This window comes from Peromyscus californicus, unplaced genomic scaffold (assembly GCF_007827085.1).
Source record: "Peromyscus californicus insignis strain IS unplaced genomic scaffold, ASM782708v3 Scaffold_5__1_contigs__length_169319896, whole genome shotgun sequence".
Lineage (NCBI taxonomy): Eukaryota > Metazoa > Chordata > Mammalia > Rodentia > Cricetidae > Peromyscus > Peromyscus californicus.
This window is the reverse complement of record NW_026294573.1, coordinates 19767448-19792390: the sequence shown is the minus strand read 5'-3', so window position 1 is coordinate 19792390 and position 24943 is coordinate 19767448. Positions and strand designations below refer to the sequence as shown.

General features: G+C 51.7%; 1 protein-coding gene across 4 annotated transcripts in view; it reads left to right on the top strand.

The window, feature by feature from the left end:
* Positions 1–24935, top strand: part of LOC128097631 (uncharacterized) — a 37095-nt gene extending 12160 nt beyond the window's left edge. For 2 of the 4 annotated variants that reach the window (XR_008213921.1, XM_052718257.1), the window contains 2 exons: positions 8911–10920; positions 14584–24935. The gene's annotated coding sequence lies outside the window, so the exon portion shown is untranslated. The remainder of the gene's footprint in view (positions 1–8910; positions 10921–14583) is intronic. The other 2 variants (XM_052718260.1, XM_052718259.1) reach the window with 2 other exon arrangements.
* Positions 24936–24943: the final 8 nt, after the last annotated feature.

The following is a 24943-nucleotide window of genomic DNA, read 5'->3' as shown; positions in this document are numbered from 1 at the left end:
ACCTGGTTTACAGAGTGAGTTCCAGAACAGCCAGGGCTCCACACATAGAGACTCTGTCTCGAAAACTCAGAAAAAGAAAAAGAAAGAAAAGGAAAGAAAAAGAAACCCAGTGTCTCCTGAGACAGACAATGGTGAGAGCTGAGGTCCGTTTTCCCTGCTTTTCCTTCTGATTACAACTGCTGCCGTCTCCCTCACAGGCTCAGCCACTCTCCATCTCCCCAGTAAGACAGGAAGGAGAGGGAAGGAGGGAGGCGGGAGGGACTGAGGCCATGTCTGAAGAAAATTGTGCTGAGCGTGGTGGTGCAAGGACACAGTCAAAGCGCTTGGAGTCAGGAGACTGTGAGTTCACAACCAGCATGAACTACATAGCAAGACCTTGTCTCAAAAGAGAAAAAAAGAATGGGAGTTGGAGAGATGGCTCAGAGGTCAAGAGCACCGGCAGCTCTTCCAGAGGTCCTGAGTTCTATTCCCAGCAACCACATGGTGGCTCACAACCATCTAAATGCTCTCTTCTGGCGTGCAGGCAGAACACTGTATACATAAAAAAGAAAAAACATGTTGTTCAAAGACCAAGTTTCCATCACCTAAATACACTGGGTCAGCAAGACTGCTCAGTGAGTTAGGGTGCCCACCTGAGTTCAATTCCCATGCTCCACATGGTGGGGGGAGAGAGCTAACTCCCAAACATTATCCTCTGTCCTACACACCCTGACACAGACACAGACACACACACACACACACACACACACACACACACACACACACACACACCTGAATAAAATGTAATTTAAAAATTTTTTAAATAAATACTTCACAATCAAGACTAAGTTTCTGTGAGAGTTTGGGTGACATCATTCAAGTCCTCACAGTGTGCAAACACTGAGTCCTTTTTAATTAATTTGTCATTGTGTGCCTGCCATTATTGTGAAAATGGAGTTTCTATAGCATTTGCTGCTTAGGAAACTGGCTTCTTCAATTTACCAATATGTCAGGGGCGTTTTTCCATGAAATTAAATAGTCTTCCACCTCATCCTTCGGAACAGCCGAATAGTATTTTTAAATGGATGGACCATTGTGCCCCTTCAGCAGTACGTACATTAAAATGGATATACCATCATTTATTTTCCTAATCCCTTACCGTTGGACATGGAGGTCATTCCCAACTGTTAATTACACTTGACAAATGGTTTATTGCACACTTAAGGCCAGGACTCTGTTCAATTCACAGGCAGGAGATGCAGCTTTTTAAGATGGAGGAAGGAGGGATTTGCTACATGAGGATTGCGCTCTCAAACTATGAGACAAATATAATTTCTTCTTTATTTAAAGAAAAATGTATTTAGTGTATGGGGACTGTTATATGCCATAGCATGTCTGTGGTAGTCAGGGGATATGTCTCCCCTTCCTCCATGTGGGTACCAGGAATCGAACATAAGTCGTCGAGCTCAGCAGCAAGCCCTTTACCCACTGAGCTGTATCACCAGCCCATCCCATAATGCCTTTTAAAAATTATTTTATATATGTATGTGTCTTAGGGTTTCTATTGCTGTGAAGAGACACCATGACCACAGCAACTCTTCTAAAAGAAAATATTTAATTGGGGTAGCTTAGATTTTCAGAGGTTTAGTCCATTATCATTATGGTGCAACATGGTGATGTGCAGACAGACATGGTATTGGAGACAGAGCTGAGAGTCCTACATCTTGACTTGCAGGCAACAGGAAATGGTCTGTCTCATTGGGTGTGGCTTGAGCATATATGAGACCTCAAAGTCTGCCTCCACAATGACACACTTCCTCCAACAAGACCACAAGGCCACTTCAATAAGGCCACTCCCTTTGGGGGCCATTTTCTTTCAAACCACCACATATATATGTGTGTGTGTTCTGAGTGTATGTATGTGGTCTGCAACTTTGGATAATGTGAGTTGACAGCTCAGGGCGGTTTTGGTTTTGATTTGTTTGTTTATAATTACGTGCATATGTATGGGGAGGGTATTTTGCACATGTGAGTGCAGGTGCCTGCTGAGACCTGAAGAGGTCATCTGATCCTCTGGAGCTAGAGTTGCAGGCAGTTGTGAGCTGCCTAATGTGGGTGCTGGGAACCAAACCTGGGTCCTCTGTAAGAGCTTGGCAAGCCCTCTGAACCACTAAGCCCCATCTCCAGCCCCTGGTTTGGTTTTTTTGGTTCCATGATGATTCATGATGTTTGGCGCCTTCTCACATAGCTGCTGGCCCTTGAAAAGGGGCTATTCCAGTTCTTTGCCTACGTTGGGTTTGTTTTCTGAGACAGGCTGGCTTTGAATTAACCATGTAGCCCAGATTGTCCTTGATATCCTGATCCTCCAGCCTCAGCCTCCTGAGTGCTGGATTTACAAGTGTATACCGCCACACCTGGGGGCTTAATGCAGTTTTTAATTACATTATTTGTCTCTTGCTGGTGAGGTGTGTTCCGTACATATTTCGTATACGAAGCCCCTGTCAGATGTGTATATTTATCTCACTCCATAGCTGTCTGCTCATCATTCCCTTGGCTACAGAAGCATTTTAATGTAATTCTGTGTGTCTATTTTTCTCTCGTTTCTATGCTTTTTGGATCATACCTCCCCAAATATTGCCCACACAAATGTCCTGGGGCTGTCTGCTCTTCTTCTAATCATTTTTTTTCTCTTTCTAGTACTTTCCTAGCTACAGGCCTTATGTTGGCACCTCTCATCCATTTTGAGCTGTTTTGGTGTGAGATAGGAGTCCAATTTGATCCTGCTGCCTGTGGCTGTCTAGTTTGCCCATTTGTTGAAGAGACCCTGCTCTCCCTGTGGCAAGTTCTTGGCCTTGGGACTGCTGTGAAGATTAAATTAGGCTGAATGTGGGTTCTGGTAAACTAAGATAGATTGGACACACATGTGTCTGCTCCCTCCTGATACTATTCTCACCAAGACCAGGGGCTATTTTTAGGAACATAAGGCCGTAAGAATAATTAGCACAGAGGAAATATCGTTAGTGAAATTTGGAAAGTAGGGAAGAAGACCCATGAGACACAGTGGAACCACCCAAGCCCCTGAACTGCTGACAAGGAGAGTTGGAAATAACCGGACTGTGCTGCTGAACCGGCAAAGGCCCAGTGACAATGACAAGACCACAGTGAGCCGCTGAACCAGGACAGGGTTCGCTCCCCGCCCTTGTCTGGCTTTAAGGTTCTGGGTGGATATTGTGGGTCAGAGTCTGAGGGACAGGTGTGGGAGTGGCCAGCCCTTCTGTGATCATGCAAAATCCATTCTGTACCCAGTGCTGTGACAGATCCCAGGTACAGGGGTGGAGGAAACACGGGTTCCCACAGAAGGTGACTTCTGCAGGTTCCAGAAGAAAGTCTGGCATGACGAAGTGGAAATGAGAGGGGAATTCCAGGGCAGGTGACCTTGGGTGACCCACATGATCTGGGCCTTGACTCCAGCTATGTCACCCTGCCCTGTCACGTCCTCGGCCCCTCTCTACCACCCTTTATCTGTGCAGGCAGATGAGGTCTACTCTAGACCCTTCCCTCAGTCCTTCCTGGCTTGGAGAAGAACAAGGAGAGCTTTGGCAAGCCCAGGATCCCCACACCCTCCTCCATTGGACCACCCTCCTCCATCAGACCACCCTCCACACACACACACCCGGGAAATCCACAGACTACCCCCAGGAAGCACCATGCATGTTCCCAGACCCCTGGCTCCTGTATAGGAACAGATGCATGGCTTCTACCATTCCCCTCCCAACCCAAGGCACATCAGCTTTCCCAGACACCTAAAGACACTAGCTTGAGAAGGCAAAGGGTCTATCCTGTGGTATGAGTCCCCAGGTGTTGGGAGAGCAGTCAGTGGGCAGGGAGGCCACACCCATCTCATCTCAGGTAGCCACCTCCACCAAAGACCATGGCCACTGTGCCAGAGGACAAAAGCCAGAGAGGTCACTGTACCTGCTGTCCCACTGGAGAGAATCGGCTTCAGCAGAGAGGACAACTCAGGGACAGGGACAGCGGCCTTTGCTGCTGAGGTTTCCAGACTTAACCAGTGAAAACAGCAGAGTCCAGCTAAGTTTTAGTTTCAAATCAGCAATGGATTGTTTTAACTATAACTGCACCCCAGGCACTGTGGGCGCTGCGTACAGCTCGTCTGTGATAGACCTGAAATTTCTACTTAGCTGGAGTTCTATTTTAATGGATTTATTTATTATTAGTGTGTAAGATTGGGGGCACCATGGGTATGGAGGTCAGGGGTCTATCTCTCCCTCCTCAGAGGTTTTGGGGATCCAACTCAGGTCATCAGGCTTGCCTAGCAATACCTGGCCTGGCTGGGCTGTCTTCCTGGCCCCTTTCCTTTCTTTCTTTCTTTCTTTCTTTCTTTCTTTCTTTCTTTCTTTCTTTCTTTCTTTCTTTCTTCCTTTCTTTCTTTCTTTCTTTCTTTCTTTCTTTCCTTCCTTCCGTCCTTCCGTCCTTCCTTCCTTCCTTCCCTTCTTCGTCGTCTTCTTCTTCTTCTTCTTCTTCTTCTTCTTCTTCTTCTTCTTCTTCTCTCTCTCTCTCTCTCTCTCTCTCTCTCTCTCTCTCTCTCTCTCTGTTTTTCTTTCTTTTGGGGGGCGGGGCTGGGATTTGAGACCGGGTTTCTCTGTGTAGCCCTGGCTGTCCTGGAACTCCCTCTGTAGGCCAGGCTGGCCTCCAACTCACAGAGTTCTCACAAGGCTGGCCTTAAAACTCACCTGCCTCTGCCTCCTGAGTGCTGAGATTAAAGGCATGCACCACCACAGCCCAGCTCTTTTTTTTTTTTTTTTTTAAATTAAAGAAATATATTGCCGGGTCTGGACAGATGACTCAATGGTTAAGAGCACTTGTTACTCTTCCAGAGGACAGGGGTTCCATTCCCAGCACCCACATGGTAGCTCACAACCATCTGCAATTCCAGTTTTGGAGGATCTGATGCCCTCTTTTGGCCTCTGAAGGCATCAGGCACTAATGTGGTGCCCAGACCTTCTTTTTTTTTTTTTTTAGATTTTTTTTTTTTTTTTCAGGTTTTCTCTGTGTAGCCCTGGCTGTTCCAGAACTCACTCTGTAGACCAGGCTGGCCTCAAACTCACAGAGATCTGCCTGCCTCTGCCTCCCAAGTGCTGGGATCAAAGGCATGCACCACCACTGCCCAGCTATTTTTATTTTTTAAATTGTGTGTAGCCATATTGTCTGTAAGTAGGTCTGGGCACACACAGGTGCCCCTTGGGGTCTAGGAGGGGTCCTCGATCCCCTGGAGCTGGCATTACAGGAGGCTGTGAGCAGCCAGACATGGGTGCTAGGAACTAAACTCCTGTCCTCTGCAAGAGCAGTACGCACCTCACTAGGCCCCACCTCCCAACGGTGCCACTCTGGGTGCCAGCCCTTCCAAACATGGACCTTGGAGGACAGTCAATATTGAAACTGTAGTAGGGCCTAAACCGTGTCTGTACCTCACTTCAGGGCCACCTCACTTTTAGTCTCTTGGGTGGGAAGGCACAGTGGGGAGCTGCCCAGACACCAAGCTCCGGGACCTCCACAGTCCTGGCACATCTTTCGGATCCTAACTCTGCTTCTTGCTGCTACAGGACCTTTGCACATGCTGTTCCCTCTGCCTGCAATTCTCTTTCCTCCTTTTTCTCTCTTCCTTTATATCCCAGCCCAGGTGTCTTCTCTGACATTCCTATTATTTTACACATTCATTCAGAATTAGGAAAGTGGGACCCAGAGAGGGTAAGCAATTTATCCAAGATCACACAGTCAGTATTCAGAACAACTGGGAAGACCTGCCCCCTGTTGGCAGCATCATCCCCTGGGCTCAGATTCTGGACTGTACACAAAGGAGAAGGTGAGATGGCCCAGACATTCACTGTTCTCTGCTTCACGACAGCGGACACAATGTGACCAGCTGCCTCAGGCTCCCGACGCCACCTCTTCCCATCATGACAGACTCTACCCCGGAAGTACAAGCCCAAAGCAACTCCTGACATTGCTTTTGTTGGCATTTTATCATCGACAACAGGAAAAGCAGCTAAGACACCGACTGACACGGTGGTCGGTTACACAAAGGCAAGTTCACCAGCGGCAAAAGGCCAGGAGAAAACCAACAGAGCTGCACCAGGAGATGCTGGCAAGCCTCTGAACCCTGAGTGTGCCAGGAGTGAGGGGTCAAAGGTCTCCAGGCAAGGCTGGGTGTTGAGCCCCCTGTTGCTCTTTCCACGCCCCCTTTTTTCTGCGGAATAGGGGATTGAACCTAAGGTGTTGTGTGTGCTTGGCAAAAACACTACCCCTGAGCTGTAGTCCCAACGTCCTTTTTACTGTCTATCTGTCTCTTGTTTTATTTATTTGGTTGGTTGGTTTCTTATGTGCACTTGTGTTTTGCCTGCATGTATGTCTGTGTGAAGGTGTTGGACTCTCTGAAACTGGAGTTATTGGCAGTTGTGAGCTGCTATGTGGGTGCTGGGAATCGATCCAGGGTCCTCTGGAAGAGCAACCGGTGCTCTTAACCTCTAAGCCATCTCTCTGGCCCCCTATCTGTTTGTTTTTATGGTGCTGGGTATTGAACTCAGGACCTCAGGCATGGTAGACAAGCTCTCTATCACTGAGCTAGCTCTCCAGCCCCTACTTTTTATTTTTATTGAGACAGGCTTCCCATTGAAGTTCAGCAAGAACTTGCAATCCTCCTGCCTCAGCTTCCCAAGCAGCTGGGATCACAGGCTTGCACCTCCACACCAGGCTGGAAGATTTGCCTTGGGAAAGAAACAGTTCTCAACACTAGCTGCCAGAGTACATGTTGTGTTCAGGCTGCACCTTCAGTCAGGGGGCCCCTGAGAGCATCACCTACCCGAGACCTTGATTGTCCCGACTCTGGGAAGTTTTGGGTGTGCCTTCTCTATATCCCTTTCAGCTAATGACTTAGGACTCTACCCTGTAAGGTTATGGGAGAATAAGACTCGTGCGGGGAGAATGTGGGGAGGTGGGGACAGCAAGAATAACATGATTTTCACCTCTGAAACACAAAAGGACAATCCGGGAACGGCTGAAGCTTGGAAAGAGGGGCCAGTGAGATGGCTCAATGGTTAAAGACACTCAAAACCCTCACAACCGGGATTTGATCCTGGAACCCATGCAGGGAGAGAAGCCTAGAGCCGACTCCACAAAACTCTCCTATGAATTCCACATGCATGCCGTGGCACATGCACCCACATAGACACATCATATACACACACACACACATTCATGTACACACACACACACACACACACACACACAAATAAATTATATTATTTAAAGAAATAATTGAGGTCATGACTCTGGGTTTTGTTCTAGAAAGAACAGAAAAATTAGGGATCGAGGATGAGGTGTGTGGGACGGCTGGATGGACAGATGGAAGGAAGGTTGGCTGGGTGGTTAGATGGGCAGGTGAGCAGAAAGGCATACAGGAAAGAATATTGAGTTTCCAGAGAGTATTGATTGGGTGGAGAGAGTGAGGAAGAAGTTGAGGGGTGAGCTCCTGGGAAAAGTGGGTTGGGGGCTGGGCAGGGCTGGGAGGTAAGCCAGAGAGCAGTGGGGGTGGGGTGGGAGTCCCATTGGTAGGTGGAGGGATGGAGAAGGGTTGTGCTTAGCAGAGGGAGCGAACAGAACTGGAGTGAATGGCTTGCTAGGTCTCCCTGGCTATGCTGATTGGTGTCTTCTCCATGCCCTGCTCCCCTTCAGAGACGTCCCCGCCCCCCGAGAATGTCACAGCTATCTGCGGTTGCACCTCTGGTCACATAAGATGGTTTCGTGTAGTTACTGGAATAATCTTTTTTTTTTTTTTTTTTTTTTTAAGATTTATTTATTTATTATGTATACAGAAGAGGGCGCCAGATCTCATTATAGATGGTTGTGAGCCACCATGTGGTTGCTGGGAATTGAACTCAGGACCTCTGGAAGAGCAGTCAGTGCTCCCAACCTCTGAGCCATCTCTCCAGCCCCTGGAATAATCTTAAAAGGAAGCCAGACCCAGCTTGAGGCCGCAGCGAGTCACACTGCGAGAGAGATGCTCTCTTTGGGATTCTGCTTCAGTATTTCTAAAAATCACACTGGCAAAAGAACATTTCATTGCTGCCATCATGTCTAACACTCCCTGACGAGCATGAATCTCTCTACTAAAGAAAGCAGACTTTAGGCTGATCCTTTGACAGGCAGGCGGTGTGGTACGATAGTTTGTGTTTCTGGGGGTTAATTTTATGTTTCTGCCTGTGTGTGACCCAATGAGGATGCTGTAGCTACAAGCGTTTCATTCTAAACAGCCATGTTTATTTCAAATGGTGGCGCACGCCTCTAATCCCAGCACTCGGGAGGCAGAGGCAGGCAGATCACTGAGTTTGAGGCCAGCCTGGTCTACATAGTGAATTCCAGGACAGCCAGGGCTACACAGAGAAACCCTGTCTCGAAAAAAAAAAAAAAGAAAGAAAGGAAAGAAGGAAGGAAGGAAGGGAGGGAGGGAGGGAGGGAGGGAGGGAGGGAGGGAGGGAGGAGAGAGAGAGAGAGAGAGAGAGAGAGAGAGAGAGAGAGAGAGAGAGAAAGAAAGAAAGAAAGAAAGAAAGAAAGAAAGAAAGAAAGAAAGAAAGAAGGAAAGAAACAACAACAACAACAAAAATTACGTAAACAGCACAGGTGAAGAGCTTTGCCCATCCATTCTGTATTGGTTTTCTGAGACAGGGTTTCTCTGTGTGGGGCAACGGCCAAGCCACCAGCTGCCCAGGCACTGTGCCCCACTGCCATTCACTTACTCAGCTGGCACACTCAGTGTCCCCTGAAGGATATGGGTGCTGGAGAGATCGCAATAAATAAGACAACCTTGAGGGTTTTTTAAATCAAAAAACTTAAAATTGTGTCTGATTTCCCCTCTAGAATGAAGGAGTTGGACTGAAGAAATGAAATGAAAATATACCTGTGTGTATAATGAAGAAGTTAGGCAAGTATTTCAGAATATTAAAACTTTGGCCGGATGCGGAGGTCCTCCATACCCTCACCTTTCTGGGCTAAGGCAAGAGGATCAGGAGTTCAAGGGCACGTGGGAGGGTTTGTTTGTTTGTTTGTTTTTTTAAGTGGTGGTGGGGACATTTTAGGTCAGGTCAGAAAAGTTCTCTCTGAGGAGTGGCATTTGTCCAGAGACCAGAAGGAAGAGAGGGGAGGAAGGACAGCCACAGTCAGGGTGAGCCTGAGATGCCAACAGGTTTGATACGTTTGAGGGACACGAAGAACCGGGGAGCTGGAACTGGGGATCCCCTCAGGCAACAGCAGTGTTGGGTTCAGGCCCCAGGCTGAGAATATGCCCAGAGCCAACAGAAGTAGCCTTTCTCTGTCTGGATCCAGCAACCACTGAGTGTCTGAGCCCGCCAGAGCCTATCCCCAGTGCTTCCTGTTAACACTAATATTCACCTTGGCTCCCGATTGTCCACTGGATCTATTAATAGACCTCTGAGGGGTTTTGCCTTTCCTAAGGAAGATCTTCCAGGAGTGCTCCTCCCCGGTCATCCTGCCTTACACAAAGCTCCAGCTATGGAAACCACTCTTCCGTTCTGGCCTCTTGACCTGGCCGTGCGTTTGTCCACAGTAATGGCTGTGCAGGGAACATAGCAGGTTCAGGTCCTTCCCTCGTGGCATGAGTAGCTTTGGTGAGGGACGGGTCCGGAAGAGCCTGACTTACAGTCCACAGCACACAGCTCTGGGCCTCCACAGTGAACCCAGATTCTCTGGAGAGGCAGAACAAGGTTGGACAATAGAGACAGCTACAGAGGGTGTAGAACTCATAGACCCACAGAGCTCAGCCTGTGCGTGCAGTCGTGAGAGCTGGGAAACCCCACTGTCTGCATCTACAAGCTATCGACCTGGTGACCAGGTGCCATTCCTGGGGTTAACCAGTCCCATCCCAAAGGCTGGGGTACCGGAGGCTCTGGTGTTACAGGACAGGAGATGGACGTCCCAGCACAACACAGATGTCATCCTCTGCGCCTGTCAGCTCTTTCAGGGTCTTGGGGATGGACGGAAGCCACCTACCTGGTGGCCCACCTGCAGACCCAAATGTTCATCTCACCTGGACGTTAACGTCACAGACACACACCCAGTAACAATGGGCTCAATGGCTGTCTGGGTAGGCTTAGCCTAGTCATGTGACATAAAACGAGCCAAGATGCTGGGCAAGCATCCTCCCCTCCCCAGTGTTCCTCACTCCAGCCCTTGAGAGATCTCTGGTTCATTAGAGAAGCTATATGTTCTCTTTCCTTCTTCAGCCAACAGCACATGGCGGGGCCTTGTCGCAGAGACCGGGACATATCTGGCTCTCCACTCTCTGTTGAAACTACAGTCCTGCTGAGAACCTATGCTGAGAAGAGTGACCATGGACACCCACAGCTCGGCCTCTGTGGCGAGGATGGTGACTATGGATGCCTCTCCATTGGTGCTCCCAATGAGCTCCAGCTACACAAGGCAGAATCTGAAGTGGGGGTCAGATGAGGGACCCCTACACTCAATCTCTGGGACAGTAAAAGGTGGGGGCAAGGGTGAGCTGCTATACCGGTCCAGTGCCAATCTTGGCAGACTCTAGGGGGTGCTAAAGAGCTATAGCTGTCCTGGGTTAGTTGGGGTGGGTGAGTCTTTTATTCCCACCCCAACATTCACTGATGACTCATTAGACACAGAAAACCCTGGACAGGCCCAACAGCCCCAGACCTGGAGAATCAAGTCCCTTCCTTCATGAAAGGGGGACGGGCATGCCGAGTCTGACATCCACCACGAGGAGCTTGGGGAACCTCCAGGAGGAAGGGACACTGCATCGTGAGGAGGCAGAGATGGACTCGAAGAGAAGGGCATTCATCAGAAGACCAAAGCCCACGTGAGGCGCGGCATTCTCCAGAGGCCGTACGTCTGACAGGAAAGTTGGTTGGATCTATTTAAGATGAAGAAACAGGGCTGCGATGTAGCTTAGCGGTAGGATACTTGCTTAGTTCAGACAAGGCCCTGGGCACAATCTCTAGTACCACAAAAAGGGGACAAGGGAAGAGGAGGAAGGAGGAGGAAGAAAAAGAAAAGAAAATGAGAGAAAAAGGAAGGGAGGGAGGGAGGGAGGGAGGGAGGGAGGGAGGGAGGAAGGAAGGAAGGAAGGAAGGAAGGAAGGAAGGGAGGGAGGGAGGGAGGGAGGGAGGGAGGAAGGAAGGAAAGAAGGAAGGAGGGAGGGAGGGAAGGAAGGAAGGAAGGAAAGAACACAAGCTGGGGAGACAGCTCAGCGGATAAACACACTTGCTATACAAGTCCAGCCACCTGAGTTTGATCTCCAGAACCCACGTAAAAAGCCAGAGACAGTGGTGCACATCTGTAATCCCAACGCTCCTACAGCAACGTGGAAGGAAGAAATGGAAAAATTAAATAGAAGCTCACAGGCCAGCTAGCCTGGAGCATATAACATAGAAACAAGAGACCGCCCCAGTGAGGGGAAGAAAACTCGCCTTGTGTACATGGTTTGGCAGGCACATGCACACACATACATTATACACACACACACACACACACACACCACATACACACACATCACATACACACACACACCACATACACACATACCACACACACACACACTACATGCACACATCACAACACACACACAAATACACTGTGCAAACACACACGCACCCCATACACGGGAATTAGGGATCTAGGCCCTGGGTTCCATGCCCAGCACAAGAACATTGCTAAGCATCCAAATCGGGGCAGTGGGAGCTCAAACAGCTGAGGCCAGATACTCATTCCAGAGCTCCTTGCGGGAGGGTTGGTCCCCTCCCCCCTCCCCTTTCAGAAGACTGGAGTAAGGGACAGAGATTCCTTGGTGTGGCGATATTTTGTTCGTGCTCTAACAAATAAAGCTTGCCTGGAGAGCAGAGTTTGGAGCTAGCCACCAGTTAAGCACAGAGGCCAGACGGTGGTGGCTCACACCTTTAACCCCAGCACTAGGGAGATAGAGACAGGAAGTGATATGGCTGGGCAGAAACAGGAACATAAGGCCAGAGACAGGCGCTCACCCCTTTCGGGCTGAGGAGTTGGCGAGGTAAGAGGTGGCTGTGGCTTGCTCCTTTGTCTCTCTGATCTGTCCGCATTTACCCCGATATCTGACTCCGGGTTTTTATTAAGACCAATTAGGATTCCTGCTGTACCTTGGAGGTGTGAAACTGAAGATTTCCTCCCAGCCAATCCCAGGGGAGGGCCATCAGGAAAAATGCACGAGGAGCTGGAGATGGTTCGGCATGTAAGAGCACTTCTTACAGAGGACCCAGGTTTAAGTCCTAGCTCACAACCATCCATAACTCCAGAGTCAGTGCCTTCTTTTGACCTCCCAGGGCACCAGGCACACACATGGTGCACAGACATACACACAAGCAGAACACTCATACACATAAAATAAAGTAAAAGGAAATTTCCTTCCTGGGACTATTGGCTGGTATGGCAGACAGTCCCATCCCCGGGGCAGCCTAAGAACAATGTGTTTGTGTGTGTGTTGTGATGTGTAAGTGTTAGAGTGGAAGGGACAGCCAGGGACAGCCTGCCCGCCCGGGCCTAACTTGCGCTGAGGGTCAGTAGGGGTCACGGAAAGGAGCTGAGCTCATGCAGCCTTCTGATACTCACCCAAGAGGGCTCCTGTCACCCAGGCAATCGAGGGACACGCAGGAGCCACACACTGGTAACTGCAGGCAGGAGGGGGAGGGGGAAGCGGCTAAGGAGTAACACATATGGAGAAACTGTGGGGGCTGGGATTCCACAGTGCCCCAGAGAGTACACACGTGCTCTGCAGTGAGCAAGCATGTGGACCCTTGCCACAGCTGGGGTCCTGGCAGCGGGTGGGGCTAAACCAGAGAGATGGGTTCAGCCCCCGCCCTTGAGGTCCTGTTCTGAGCTCTACCCCAGCTGGGGCATGGTGGGAAGGGAGGGATGAGGCATCTACACTCTGAGCCTGGGAGGCACTATGTTAAGTGAGAGAGACACCACGGAGTGCGCGATTGCATTTCCATGACAAGCCGGGATCGATGAGCACACACCAGCCAGAAAGCAGGGCAGTGGTGGCTACTGTAGTGAGCGGTGGAGGTGGGATGCTATGGGGGTTTCTGGTGTCTGTGCTGGGGTGACAGAAGGTCCCACACACACGAAGGGGGTACCAGGAGGAAACGAGAAAGAAAAAGGACCAGGAGTGATACCTGTAAGTTATCACATACCCACGGTAAGGTGAGACACCAAACCACAGAGAAAAGCCGAGAGAAAACCCAACAAGCAAACAGAACAAAGCTGCGCCTGTGCACACTGACTGCAAACAACACAAAACCAAAGGTGACGGAAACCGTCCCCAGAGAAGCCAAAGACAATGGCGCGAAGGTCACCGTGTCGCACCCCTCAAAAACTACGCCAGCAAGAAGGGCACGCCAGGGGCTATTTAAAGTGCGCAAAGGAAAGGACCCACCACCCTAGAAGTCTGCACCCCAGGAAACTGCCCTTAAAAGTGAAGGGAGGGGCTGAGGAGAAGAGGTGGGTAAACTGCTTGCTGTGAGAAGGTGAGGACCAAAGTTTGAATCCCCAGGACCCGCGCAAAGCCAGGCACACGAGTACGCCTCTGCAACCCCAGCACTCCTACAGTGAGGCGGGAGTGGAGACAGGAGAAGCCATCAGAGCTCACAGGTCAGCTAGCCTGGGGTACACAGTGGTGAAGGACAAAAAGAAACCCTCTCAAACAAGGTCGGGGAAGACGGACATCCATGGTTGACCTTTGACCTCCACACTCACATCCCTTCCTTCAGCTGTGCAGCCACACTCACACACACAAACATGTGTGTGCCACACTCACACCCACACCATACAGGCATACACACAAAGTGAAGAAACAAGGATTTGTGCAAAAGATAAAAATGGGTGGAATTTTTTGCTCGTAACCCTGCCCTTGCAAGAAGGCTAAAGGAAGCTGCTGAGGGGGAGAGATGGTATAGGCTAGACACCGGCATCAGCCTAAAGACCGGAAGAGATGGGCACATGCAAGTGAGTGAACTGAAGCTCCTTTTTCTAGCCAGGCCCTGCAAGCAGCCTCTGGAGAGTGGTGTGGGGCTGCAGAGATGGCTCGGGCCATTAAGAGCACTTGCTCTAGCAGAGAACCTGGGTTCAGTTCCCAGCACCCACATGACAGCTCACAAACATCTGTAACTCCAGTTCCAAGAAACCCACACACTCTTCCGGCCGCCTCCCGCACCAGGCACACAACACGGTATAGACACATACACGCAGAAAAAACACTCACACATAAAACAAATCTAAAAAATAAAATAAGGCCAGGCAGTGGTAGCTCACGCCTTTAAACCCAGCACTCAGTGGGCAGAGGCAGGCAGATCTCTGTGAGTTTGAGGCCAGCCTGGTCTACAGAGTGAGATCCAGGACAGAGCTACACAAAGAAACCTTGTCTTGAGAGGAAAAGAAACTAAAATAAAAAAGAATGAGACTGTCGCGGGTGGGGCAGAGTGATGGGTCAGCGGTTAAAGGTGGCTGCTTCTCTTCCAGAGGACCCAGTTCAGTTCCCAGCACCGATGTCGGGGCCTTCACAACTACCTGTCACTCCTGCCCCAGGGGATCGGACGCCCTCTTCTGGCCTCTGCAGGTACTCACACACATGTGGCATGTACACATATAAACACACATACAACACACAAATAAAAATAAAATAATTGTTTTTTAAAGTAAAATAGAGGGGATAAGTACCCAGAATCAAACCATGCACCCCAAATACTGAAGCCAGGAGACCAAGGAAGGCCCAGCCCAAGTCAGTGTCTGAGGAAAGAATGAGGGGACCCTCCCCCTGGACAGAGTGGGAAACTAAGACCCACAGGGGTGACAGCCCTGAGCCTAGAGCCACCCAGCAAGGCAAAGCGAGGACCTGGCCTAGAACCCAGAGCCCAGCTCTCTGGCTCAGGCTTGTGCTAAAGCCAGCTGGATCTTGCTGAGCGCCTCCACCCAGCTGTGCACATCTGTCAGCCTCTGTAGGATGAGACAATGGCCAGGAGCAGGGCCAAGGACTTAAAACATCCAGGCAGAACAGTGCAGGATCCTCCGAGGGGTGGAGCTGGCAGCCACATGCTGGGGCTGAGCCCGGGCCAGCAGGGCTGCCCCTCTGCTGGCCCTGAGCACTACATTCCTGAGGTCACACCTCACCCCTGTTACCCCAGGATTCCTGGCTAGGAGGCTGTCTGGGGGAATGGCCCCTGCTGGAGGATTACCTCAGCAAGCCCTAACTCCTCTCAGGGCCTCCTTCTGGATAAACCGGTTCCTCCCAGTTCTGCTGGCCCCGCCCTTTGTGTCTGATCCTAGATTACTGTCCACGGCTGTCAATACACTCCAATCTGAGGAAGGAGTCAGTCAGCTCCTTGGGATCCTCAGAACCTGGAGGGAGATGAACGCTTGTACACTGGAGTTCTGGATATGTAGGAGGAAACACTACAACCCCTGGAAAGCTCCAATGAGAGGGAGATGGCCTCAGGTTCAGGGACTGCCAGTCTGATGGAGGAGACCTTTGCCACCACCTGGAGGCTCTGTGAGCATGCCCAGTTGTGGGCTGAGTGGGTCTCAGAACTCAGCACAGTGGCCCCTAGTTTACCACAGTCGGCCCTCCACCTCAACCGTGGGCGGTAGCCAGCCTCGGCACAACACTGCCACACCCCTGAGGCAACAGGAAACTCATATTCCTGACACACCCTTGCTTCTGGTGAGAAACTGGCATGCTGTGGCTGCCACTGTCTCCATAACGGTTCCCTCTTGTCCTGGGACCCGTGCCAAGCAGGCCCACAGTGTTGGCACTGGGCAGCCCCTGCCTGCCTCAGCTGGGCCCTGAAGAACTGCAGTTGGTCCAAAGTTCAAGTGTCCCCCTCCAGAAGCCTGGCTGGCAATGCCCAACAGCACAACACTGTCCTGTTGTCACCAAAAGCCTGTTAGTGACAAAGACCCAGAACCCTTCTCCAGTCCACAAAACAGGTCCATGCCAGTGACAGCTCCAGGAAGTTCCCGGTCAAGATTAAACTGAGACAACACTGTTAAAATGATAACCCTGTGTGGAGGCGAGGTGGAACATGGCTGCTTTTCTTTCAGTGGGAAAGTCTTTTTTCCTGCCTAGCACCCAGCCCCCTTCCTTATCTGGGACAGGAGGTGCATCTGTCTTAAGTGAAAAGCCGACATTGGTCCCAGCCAGACAGAAGCAGGCTTATCTCCACCTCCGACACTCACGCACGTGCCCTCATGTCAGGGAACACGCCAGTGCCACAGGGCGGCACAAGCAGGTGCCACAGGCCAAGGTTGGGATGCTGTGCTCATGGGCAGTAGCCATGCCAAGATGCCCGGCGAGCACCCCATTCCCTTACACAACAGAAGCCATAAGGCACCTTGTCCACACTGGGAGCCACAACCTTTTCTGAAGTCCACCTCCTCTTGAGCCAGCTTTTTCCAGTAGTTTCCATGAGCAAGTTGGTGTCTCTCCAGTAAGTTCTGTTGTTTTCCACCAAGAAAGTAGCCTGGAAGTTTGAGGAAGCAAAGATCTGGTCTAGTCGGGACAGAAGGGAAAGTCCACCACACATCCAAGGACATGAATCTCATGGCCTGAAGGGTGTGGTGGGTGATGAAAGAGCTAATTAAATTACACTTACTCTATTAATTAAACGTGGCCTGTGGCCATCGGGGAGGGAAAAAGTACCTTGGAGGGCAGAGGACCTGAGTCCGCACGGCCTGTGGAGGGCAGGAGGATTTTGACGCTTCTGTGACACCAGGCGGGTGGGGGAAGAACTCACCCTCAAATCCACAGCTCCAGTCTGTGCCTGGGGCTGAGAAACGCTTTATATAACTGGGCTAAAAATTCTCTGTCTTTTTCTGCCGCCGCCGCCGCCGGAGAGGTTTGTGGAAAACCAGTGCAAAGTCAGATCCCTCGCGGGGACAAATTCCAAAGGCGGCTGAGCTCACAGCTTCTTCTTCTGCCAGCTGTACACAGGCACACAGCCCGGGCAGCCCTGGGTCTTCCTTCCCTCATTTTGTGGCCCTGTGATGTGCGGGGTACATTTTGCTGAAAGTAACAGAAACTGTGAGGCCCAGAGGGAGGGGGGCTCCTGGCACCCTCCAGTTCTGCTGGGAGTTTTCTCTCTCGTTTCTGCTGCTCTCCAGTCAGGATGATGTCAATCAAGGGGGCACTGAAGTCAGCTGCTCTTGGTTTATAAGGACTGACTGAGTGCATCACACCCCATTCAGGGGGTGTCCTACCTACAGCAGGAATAAGCTACGGCGGGCATATTCACACCGGGTACAGCGCGCTTCCTAAGGGAAGCATGGACCAGCAACTGCTTCTGTGCCCAGGAGAGAGGGGCGGGGGACCCTGTGCTGATTGTGCAGCCAGGTCTTGTCTCTATCTTTGTGGGCTTGGTCCCAGCAGGGATCTCTCCTGGAGCCATGGTGTGAGCTGCTCCCCACCCCCACCCCCAAGGAACAAAGGCACCGAACTAGGCTAAGGCTCTTTAAGGAATAAGATGAGCTTGAGGGACAGAAAGCAACAATGCTGTCACAGCTGCTTGGGTGGCTCTCCCCCCCATCCGCGGCTTCCCCTGATTCTCTCTGAGCTTCAGGCTTGTGTAGCTGACCACTTAAAGGGACATCTCCGCACGAACGTCAGCCCATGCACCTGGCCCTGGCCGCGCACCCTGTTCTACCCACGTGCTATACAGATATTAGCTCGGCTTCTCCACGCAGGAGCCCTGTGAGGCGGAGTCCATCGTTACCCTCACCCATAGGGGAGGAAAACGGGATGACAGAGCTTCAGGGAACTTATCACAGCCTCCCTGCTCTGGAGCCCGGACATAAGCCACCCGGCCCCAGGTCTGAGCGTTGACCCTGTGTTCTGCCCCTCCTCCGTCTGAAATGCTGCTCCCTCCTCTCTCATCCTCACCCACACCTCCTGCAATCCCTCCCTCCCCGCTTGTCTACCTACGGCTCAGCATTCAGGTCTCTGTGTCGTTATCACTGTGCGAACTCCGACCAGGACAGGTACCTCTGGCCAGGACAGGTACCTCACCTCTGGGTGCAGTGACTCTGCCTCCCACACCATCTGTGTAAACAGCTGTCTTCTAGTCTGTTCTCTCTGTAACCATCTCTTCTAGTCTGCGAACTTGGTGTCCCTGGACGACAGGAAATGGGCCCCATACCACATGCCCACTCCCCTAGCTGGGGGCTTGGCACCTGGTAAAGAATAGCTGAAGCCCAGTCCAGGGCCTCCCCGGTCCACGGTCAGGACTGTGCCTTGGTGGCCCCCCATCTGCTACAGATGCTCTGTGCAACCTTCCAAGCAGGTCCTCGCAGCTCCTCCACACGGCACTTCTCCAGCTGCGTCTACTTCACAGGCTCGGCACGGATCTCCTCACCTCCGCTCCCAGCCTCCTTCCTGTTTTACTCTTTTATTAAGATTCTAATTAAATAATTCTAATTAAGTGTAATGAGCTGAATCGACAAACTTATAGCGATAAAGTGGCACTCGGGACGTGCTCTGTCCTGATCTCTGGCAATGGCAGTGTAGGATGGGGGGGCCCTGCTGCTGGGGGGTGACTCGGTGCCTGGGTCTGGCCACCACCCTCACATGGACATCGTAGCTGGACACTGTGGTCCAGCTGAGGCCTCCTCTCATCCGGCCTCCCTTCCATTATCTGCGATAGGCAGAAGTCTCCCAGGGACGATGAACACTGGCCTGTCCCCACTCAGGCCCCCGATACCTGTGTCTGAGGGAACCACACAGCCCTCTCCACACCACGCCACACATCTCAAGACCCCTGGCCTGGAGTTGGGCTCTGCTGACCATGAGACATCTGAAGAGGAGGTGCCTAGACCTGTCTGTCTCCCGGCCTGGGGTAGCTTTTCTGTGTCCCTCCCAATCGGGATGCCTTCATGGTTTTTTTTTGGTTTTTCTCTGTGTAGCTTTGCGCCTTTCCTGGAACTCGCTTTGGAGACCAGGCTGGCCTTGAACTCACAGAGATCCGCCTGGCTCTGCCTCCCAAGTGCTGGGATTAAAGGCGTGCGCCACCACCGCCCGGCTGCCTTCACGGTTTTTAACGGCAGGTGGATGGGAATGAGGAAGACGTCAGAGAGAACATGACATAGTTACATCCGGCCTCCCCCTTGGACTAACTCTTTCCTGCTGTGTGACCCCAGCAATCACTCCATCTCTCTGAGCTCTAACGACAGCTGCCCTTGATCTAATGCCCCCTATCAGCCATCAGGTTTGAGATCCAGCATCTCAGGCTGCCTGCCCCTTTTCGGCTGAGTGGCTCAGGTCAAGTGTCTTGATCTCTCTGGGCCTCGGCTTCCTCTGTGAGACAGAAACAGTACCCACTTCAGAGGATGGGCCTGAAGGCTGGATGATTATATTTCTCCACACTTAAGTATGAGGTGGGTTCCCATTCTACAGGTGAGAACACTGAGCCACTGTTTGGCTAAGGATATGGAAACAACAAGGACCAGGAGTAGGATATGAACCCAGAATCCTTTGGCTCCTAACTGGTTTTGACCACCAAGTTCAGAAGTCTGGCTCACTTAGGATTGCAGAGCCCAAACATTCCGTCTTCCCTAAGTGGGAAGTGAGGGTCCTGTTCCAATCTGGGAACGGGGTGGGGGGATGGGTGGCAGCCTTTGGTTTTAAGACTTTGCACCTGGGGACCATGGTCTGGGCCTCACTGCTCCAGTCGTCAGACTCCCAAGGGGTTAAGCCTCAAGCCCTCCCAGGAGCCACCTACTACAGCCCACAGAAGACCAAATGGCTGTAGTCGGCATGGTGGTGCATCAGGCCTCTACTAGCAACCAGGAGGCAGACAGACGCAGAGGGTTCTCCATGAGTCCCAGGCCAGCCAAGGTCTAGAGACTCTGTCTCAAAAGAACAAAAAGGAAAGACAGAAGACACAACAGGTCTTCTTTGGGTCCCCACCCCCCCCAGGTGTCTGACTGCAGCCTGGCCCCTGCACTCTTTCCCGCCTGATGGGGCCCCGTGTCTCGGGGGCTGGACACCTGCACACATTCTCCTGCCATCCCTTGCCCGAAGCTTCCATGGGCTTCTACCAACTCTGCAATGTGAAGACCGCAAGGTGGCTAGCTGGAAGCGGTTCTCCGCTCCAGCCTCCTCAGTCGGAACCCTGAGGGGACACACACACCCGACCCTCCCATAACTTTCTAAGCAAATTATGTATCTTCCACCTGAACCATCCAGAGGGAATGTCTTCCAGGCCAGACAACCAACTCGTTTTCCCTATGGGCACAATTTTGGAGGGTGGGTGGACAGAATGCACACCTGGACAGCATCCGGCAGAAGCTCACAGGGCACGGTTGACTTCAACTCTGATATTTTGGGTGGTTCTTACCCTGGTCTCCCCAAGACTGTCCTATGCCATCTACAAAGTAGCCAACAGTGACAGCCACGAAGCAGGGTGTTCTGGCACAGTTTAGAGACTAACTCGGGCTCATTCGGTGGCTCCTCACAAATCCTTGCACCAGACTACCAACCCCCTATCCTCCAGATGAGGAAAGAGATACAGGCTATTTGAGTCATGTGTGCAATGACCTAGTGACAGATTTGGGGTTCAAAGCACCCCCCACTCACCCTGTGTGTGGCCACGGTTCAGTCATCCAGGCGCCTGGACTGGCAGTTTGAGCTGCAAACAGTAATGGGCCAGAGAGGGCTGCAAGCTGATGCTCCTACACACTGGAGCTTTCTCCTGGGGCCTCCCCCAAACTCTTCTTATCCTACTCACTTCCTTCAGTAAAGTGGCCTCTCCATTAAGAGCTCAAGGGGCTTCCGAAGACGGTCACATCTCAGCATGCCTCTCAACCGTAGGGTAAGTCCCATGCCCACTGAGGATTTCATTCCCGACTATAAACGAAAGGGCTCTCTGGCAATAAGAGTCCAGAATGGGCAGCAAAATGGCTTATCGGATAAAAGTCTCCTGAAGTCCAATGGCATGACTCCAATCCCTGGAACCCACATAAAGGTACACAGAGAGAACACACTACAAAGTTGTTCCCTGACCTCCACACGTGCATCACAGCATGTTACACTTGTGCCCACATACACAACACACACACACACACACACACACACACACACACACACACACACACACACAGATTCTAGAACCTTTATTTGAAGACATTTTGGAGAGCAAGATCTTTGGTCAGGATCTAGAGTTAGACCCCACAGAGTTTCAACAAAGCAGCCCAGGAAGGGTTGCAGGGCCGCTAGCTGGGAGCAGTGACGACCCAGTAAAGCCTCACCAGTGCCCGCTGGGGAGTCTGTGGAACCAGGACCTTGGTGGCCAACAAACCTGTGCTGCCACTGACCTGGGGCTACCCAATCTCACAGGGCTCTCAGGAACCTAGGCTGGGCTTACCCCTTCTGCCACGGTTCAGTCATAGCCACATGGAGCCAGGTAGTGCCTGGGCATCTACCTGGCCATGGAGTGACTCAGATAGGACCCCAAACATCAGAGCTACCAAGCCATGGAGGGTATCTCTAATCTACTCCTTCTGAGGTCCAACTGGACCACTCCCCTCACTCCCCTGGCATCCCATGCAACACCCCTCAACTCAGTTCCTCATTGTTACGCTGGTGTAGGCAAGTCTGCGTGACCAGGGACTTCTGGGAACCATGAACCCCAACCCTTGGATTAGGAGGCCTCTCCTCTTGTCGTGCAGAGACAAGGCCAAGCTGGTCATCAGCAGACATGGCAGATGTGTTGCCTAGCAGCATGGCCTTGTCCCAGCCCACACCTGTCCTGGCTGGAAGCTCCAAGCTGCCCCGGCAGTACTGTGCTGGCATTCAGTCAAGGCTGTTCTGGCAGGAGCTCCCAGGAAGCAAGGTCACGTTCTCTGAGTGTTCCTAGCGACCTGCAGAGGCAGGGCCACTCCAGGACAGCGAACACATGGGATCTAAGTCTCAGGCTCGCAGTAACCTCTATGGGCCTCAGTGCCTTGACCTCACACAGGCTGACACTACCTAGACTCTACAGCAGCTCAAACCGTGTGGACACAAGTGTTCCCTTCCAGTCCTCCCGCACTGGCATTCACTGTCTCTCCTGTGGTAAGATACCCTCATGCTGGCAGACTGGGAAAGATGGGGCCTGCTGTAATGGGCACATGGTTCTGCAGAGCCCCAAGTTGGGCATGTCCGGAGCAGCAGCATGAGGGAGCAGCCAGCTGGGAAGAGGCAAAGGAAGCCCAGCTGACAGAAGATCTACGTGGTTGGCACCTGCCGATGCTGCCTGTGGAGTCAGGCCCCAGCAGCAGCTCCCGGTGTGGTCCATGCTGCCCACTGCTGGTGCTGCTGGTCTGCAGAGTGGCAGAAACAGTGTTGGATTCACAAAGCCTGGGGTTCAAATCCCAGACTTAACCTCTTCCTGAATGTGAGCCTCAAGTCAGCTTGCTTATCTTTCCTGTCTCTCAGATACCCCATCTAAGAAGTGAGACTATATGGGATACCTAACTACAAGCTACTGGTCAGGGAGGTCCCAGAGGTCACCAAAACTAGATGGTAAGATTCTAGTGCATGAGACACACATTGGTTGTATGACACAGAGATCAAACTCCGACCCAAAAGCTTCCTCCTTGCTGACTAGCTTTCAGCACTGGAAGGAGCCATATAGGCCACCGGGGGTAGAAAACACATCAGCGTTACCCAGCACTCAACCCTGCACGCTACAGTACTGACCTACCATGCACAATGTGTCCCCTGGTGCAACGCTGGATGAAGGTTATGGGGATAACCCAACAATTTTGAGACCTGCTCTGCAGGAGGGAACTCAGGCCTGGCACTACAAACCTGGTCAAAAGTCCATGGTTAGGGCAGTGCCAGGCCCAGGGAGGAACTTACTGCTGCTCTGCTAAAGGACATGTTGTCACACTGCCACCCAAACACTTATGTTTATACCTACAGGTCAGTGCTGCCCTTAACCTTGGCCGGGGTGGCTTCTGGGCAGTGACCGGCAGCGGCTAGCCGTTAACAGACTCAGTGGGCCAAAGTTCGGAGACAGTGACTGGGGAGTGCTCAGCCCGACAGGGATCTGTACCAACCTTTCTCACACCCCTCCCCAAGGATCAGAGCACACTGTAGAAAAGGGAGCACAAACAATGCTAAGCGCTGGGGGGAGGAAGAGAGCCGTGAAATGCTGGCATTTAGACAGGACACGGACAGCACATTCAGGAACTCACCCAAGCTGTGGTCACCTGCCCAAGATCAAGCCAACAGGACCAGCAAACACTTCAACAGGCAGGACTAACTGGACTCAGGGGTTATAAAAAAGGAAAAGGGGGAAAAAGAATATGCTGGAGTTGGGGGGCGGGCAGGAGGGCTGAGTAGGGTGCACGGGACCAAGATGATGTTTCTATGTATAAAATGGTCAGGTAAACGGAAGATTCGATGTTTTAAGTAGTCTAAGACCACCTACCCACCTCCTAGTGTGCCAAGGCAGACTGCTCATGCTGAGGTCGGGCACAAGGCCCTGACTGCTGCATGGGGGAGGTGGAGCTAGGCCGGGTTCAAGCCTGTGTCCCAGGCACAGCAGCTGAAAAGCCCTGGCCGGGTTTAATTGTGATGGCTTCTCCTGGAGAGCCAACCCAACATCTACCCAGAGGAGCTGAAGGTCACGTCAAATCTGAAAGGTGGCTTTGTTCTACTTCATCTGTTATGCATGAAAGAGCGGGCGGCTGGGCTCAGGAGCCATAATTTGAGGCATCCGGAGACTAAACGCGTTGGCCAAATTTAAACCGAAAGATGAGCTTGTTGGGTGTCTTTTCAAATTATGGAGAAAGAAGAAAGAATTCTTTAGTCTGCTCTGATCCACTTGGGCCCTGCAGGGAGTCTGCTCGTCGGCTGGCATCAGAAGACTCTGCCTCTGGACACTTGAAATAGGACTATTACAGAAATGCCCGAGACCCCCACAAGCTACAGGAAGCAGCAGAAGCTGGGGATCCCCGGACAGAAGTCCAGGGAACTGGAGGAATGCAGCCTTGCTGGAATAGTCACTGAGTCTGGGCAGGAGGACATGAGCAGCTGAATCCTAACTGTCTCTTGGGAAATCCCTACATGACAGGATAAGGGTTAAGGACATGAGATGGGGCCCTGGCCAGGGCTACCTTCTGAGCTAAGCCCAGTGCCCTCAGCACTGACATCTGGGCTCTCTGGGACTTCTGTAAGTCAGCTGGCATACAGGAGGAGCACTGAGGGTGATCCTCGCTGTCCCAGAGTCCACTGGGACTTTACACATTCGATCCAATGTCCTTTGAGATAACCTGTGAGCCGCTGGAGGTATGAACTACCAATAATGCAGTAATGGTCAATAGTCTCAAAACTTAGGGACATAGGCCTCAGAGACTGCTGTACCCTGTTTACAGACAGGAAAGCCGAGGCTCAAGGAAGCAGGTAACTAACCCAGGGCCAAAGCTGGACTTTAGGTCTCTTAAATCACTGAACCCCCACCTTCTGCCTCTGTCCCCGTCACACAAAGCCACCACACAAGCTGAATTCACATGGGACATGCTCATCCTTAGCACTGAGCCCAGGACCAGAACATGAGTAGCAAAGTAAGCCTGAGTCACTGGAGAGTCATGGGAACGATACAGTCCCTGGGAAGGGGTGCACATGGGCACACTCACACCTCACACACTCATGTCTCAGGGGCTGAGTCTGATCAGAACATATGGCTAGAAACACTGTCAGTGTCGACACACTGGACCATTGGTGTGGTCTTGATGCATCACCCATCAGTGACCTTGCCACACAGTGACAGTTGCAGAGAAAGGTACTCTGCCGGCTCATCAACAGGGAACCTGCCATCACCCTCTATTCCAGTCCCGCGAGGACATG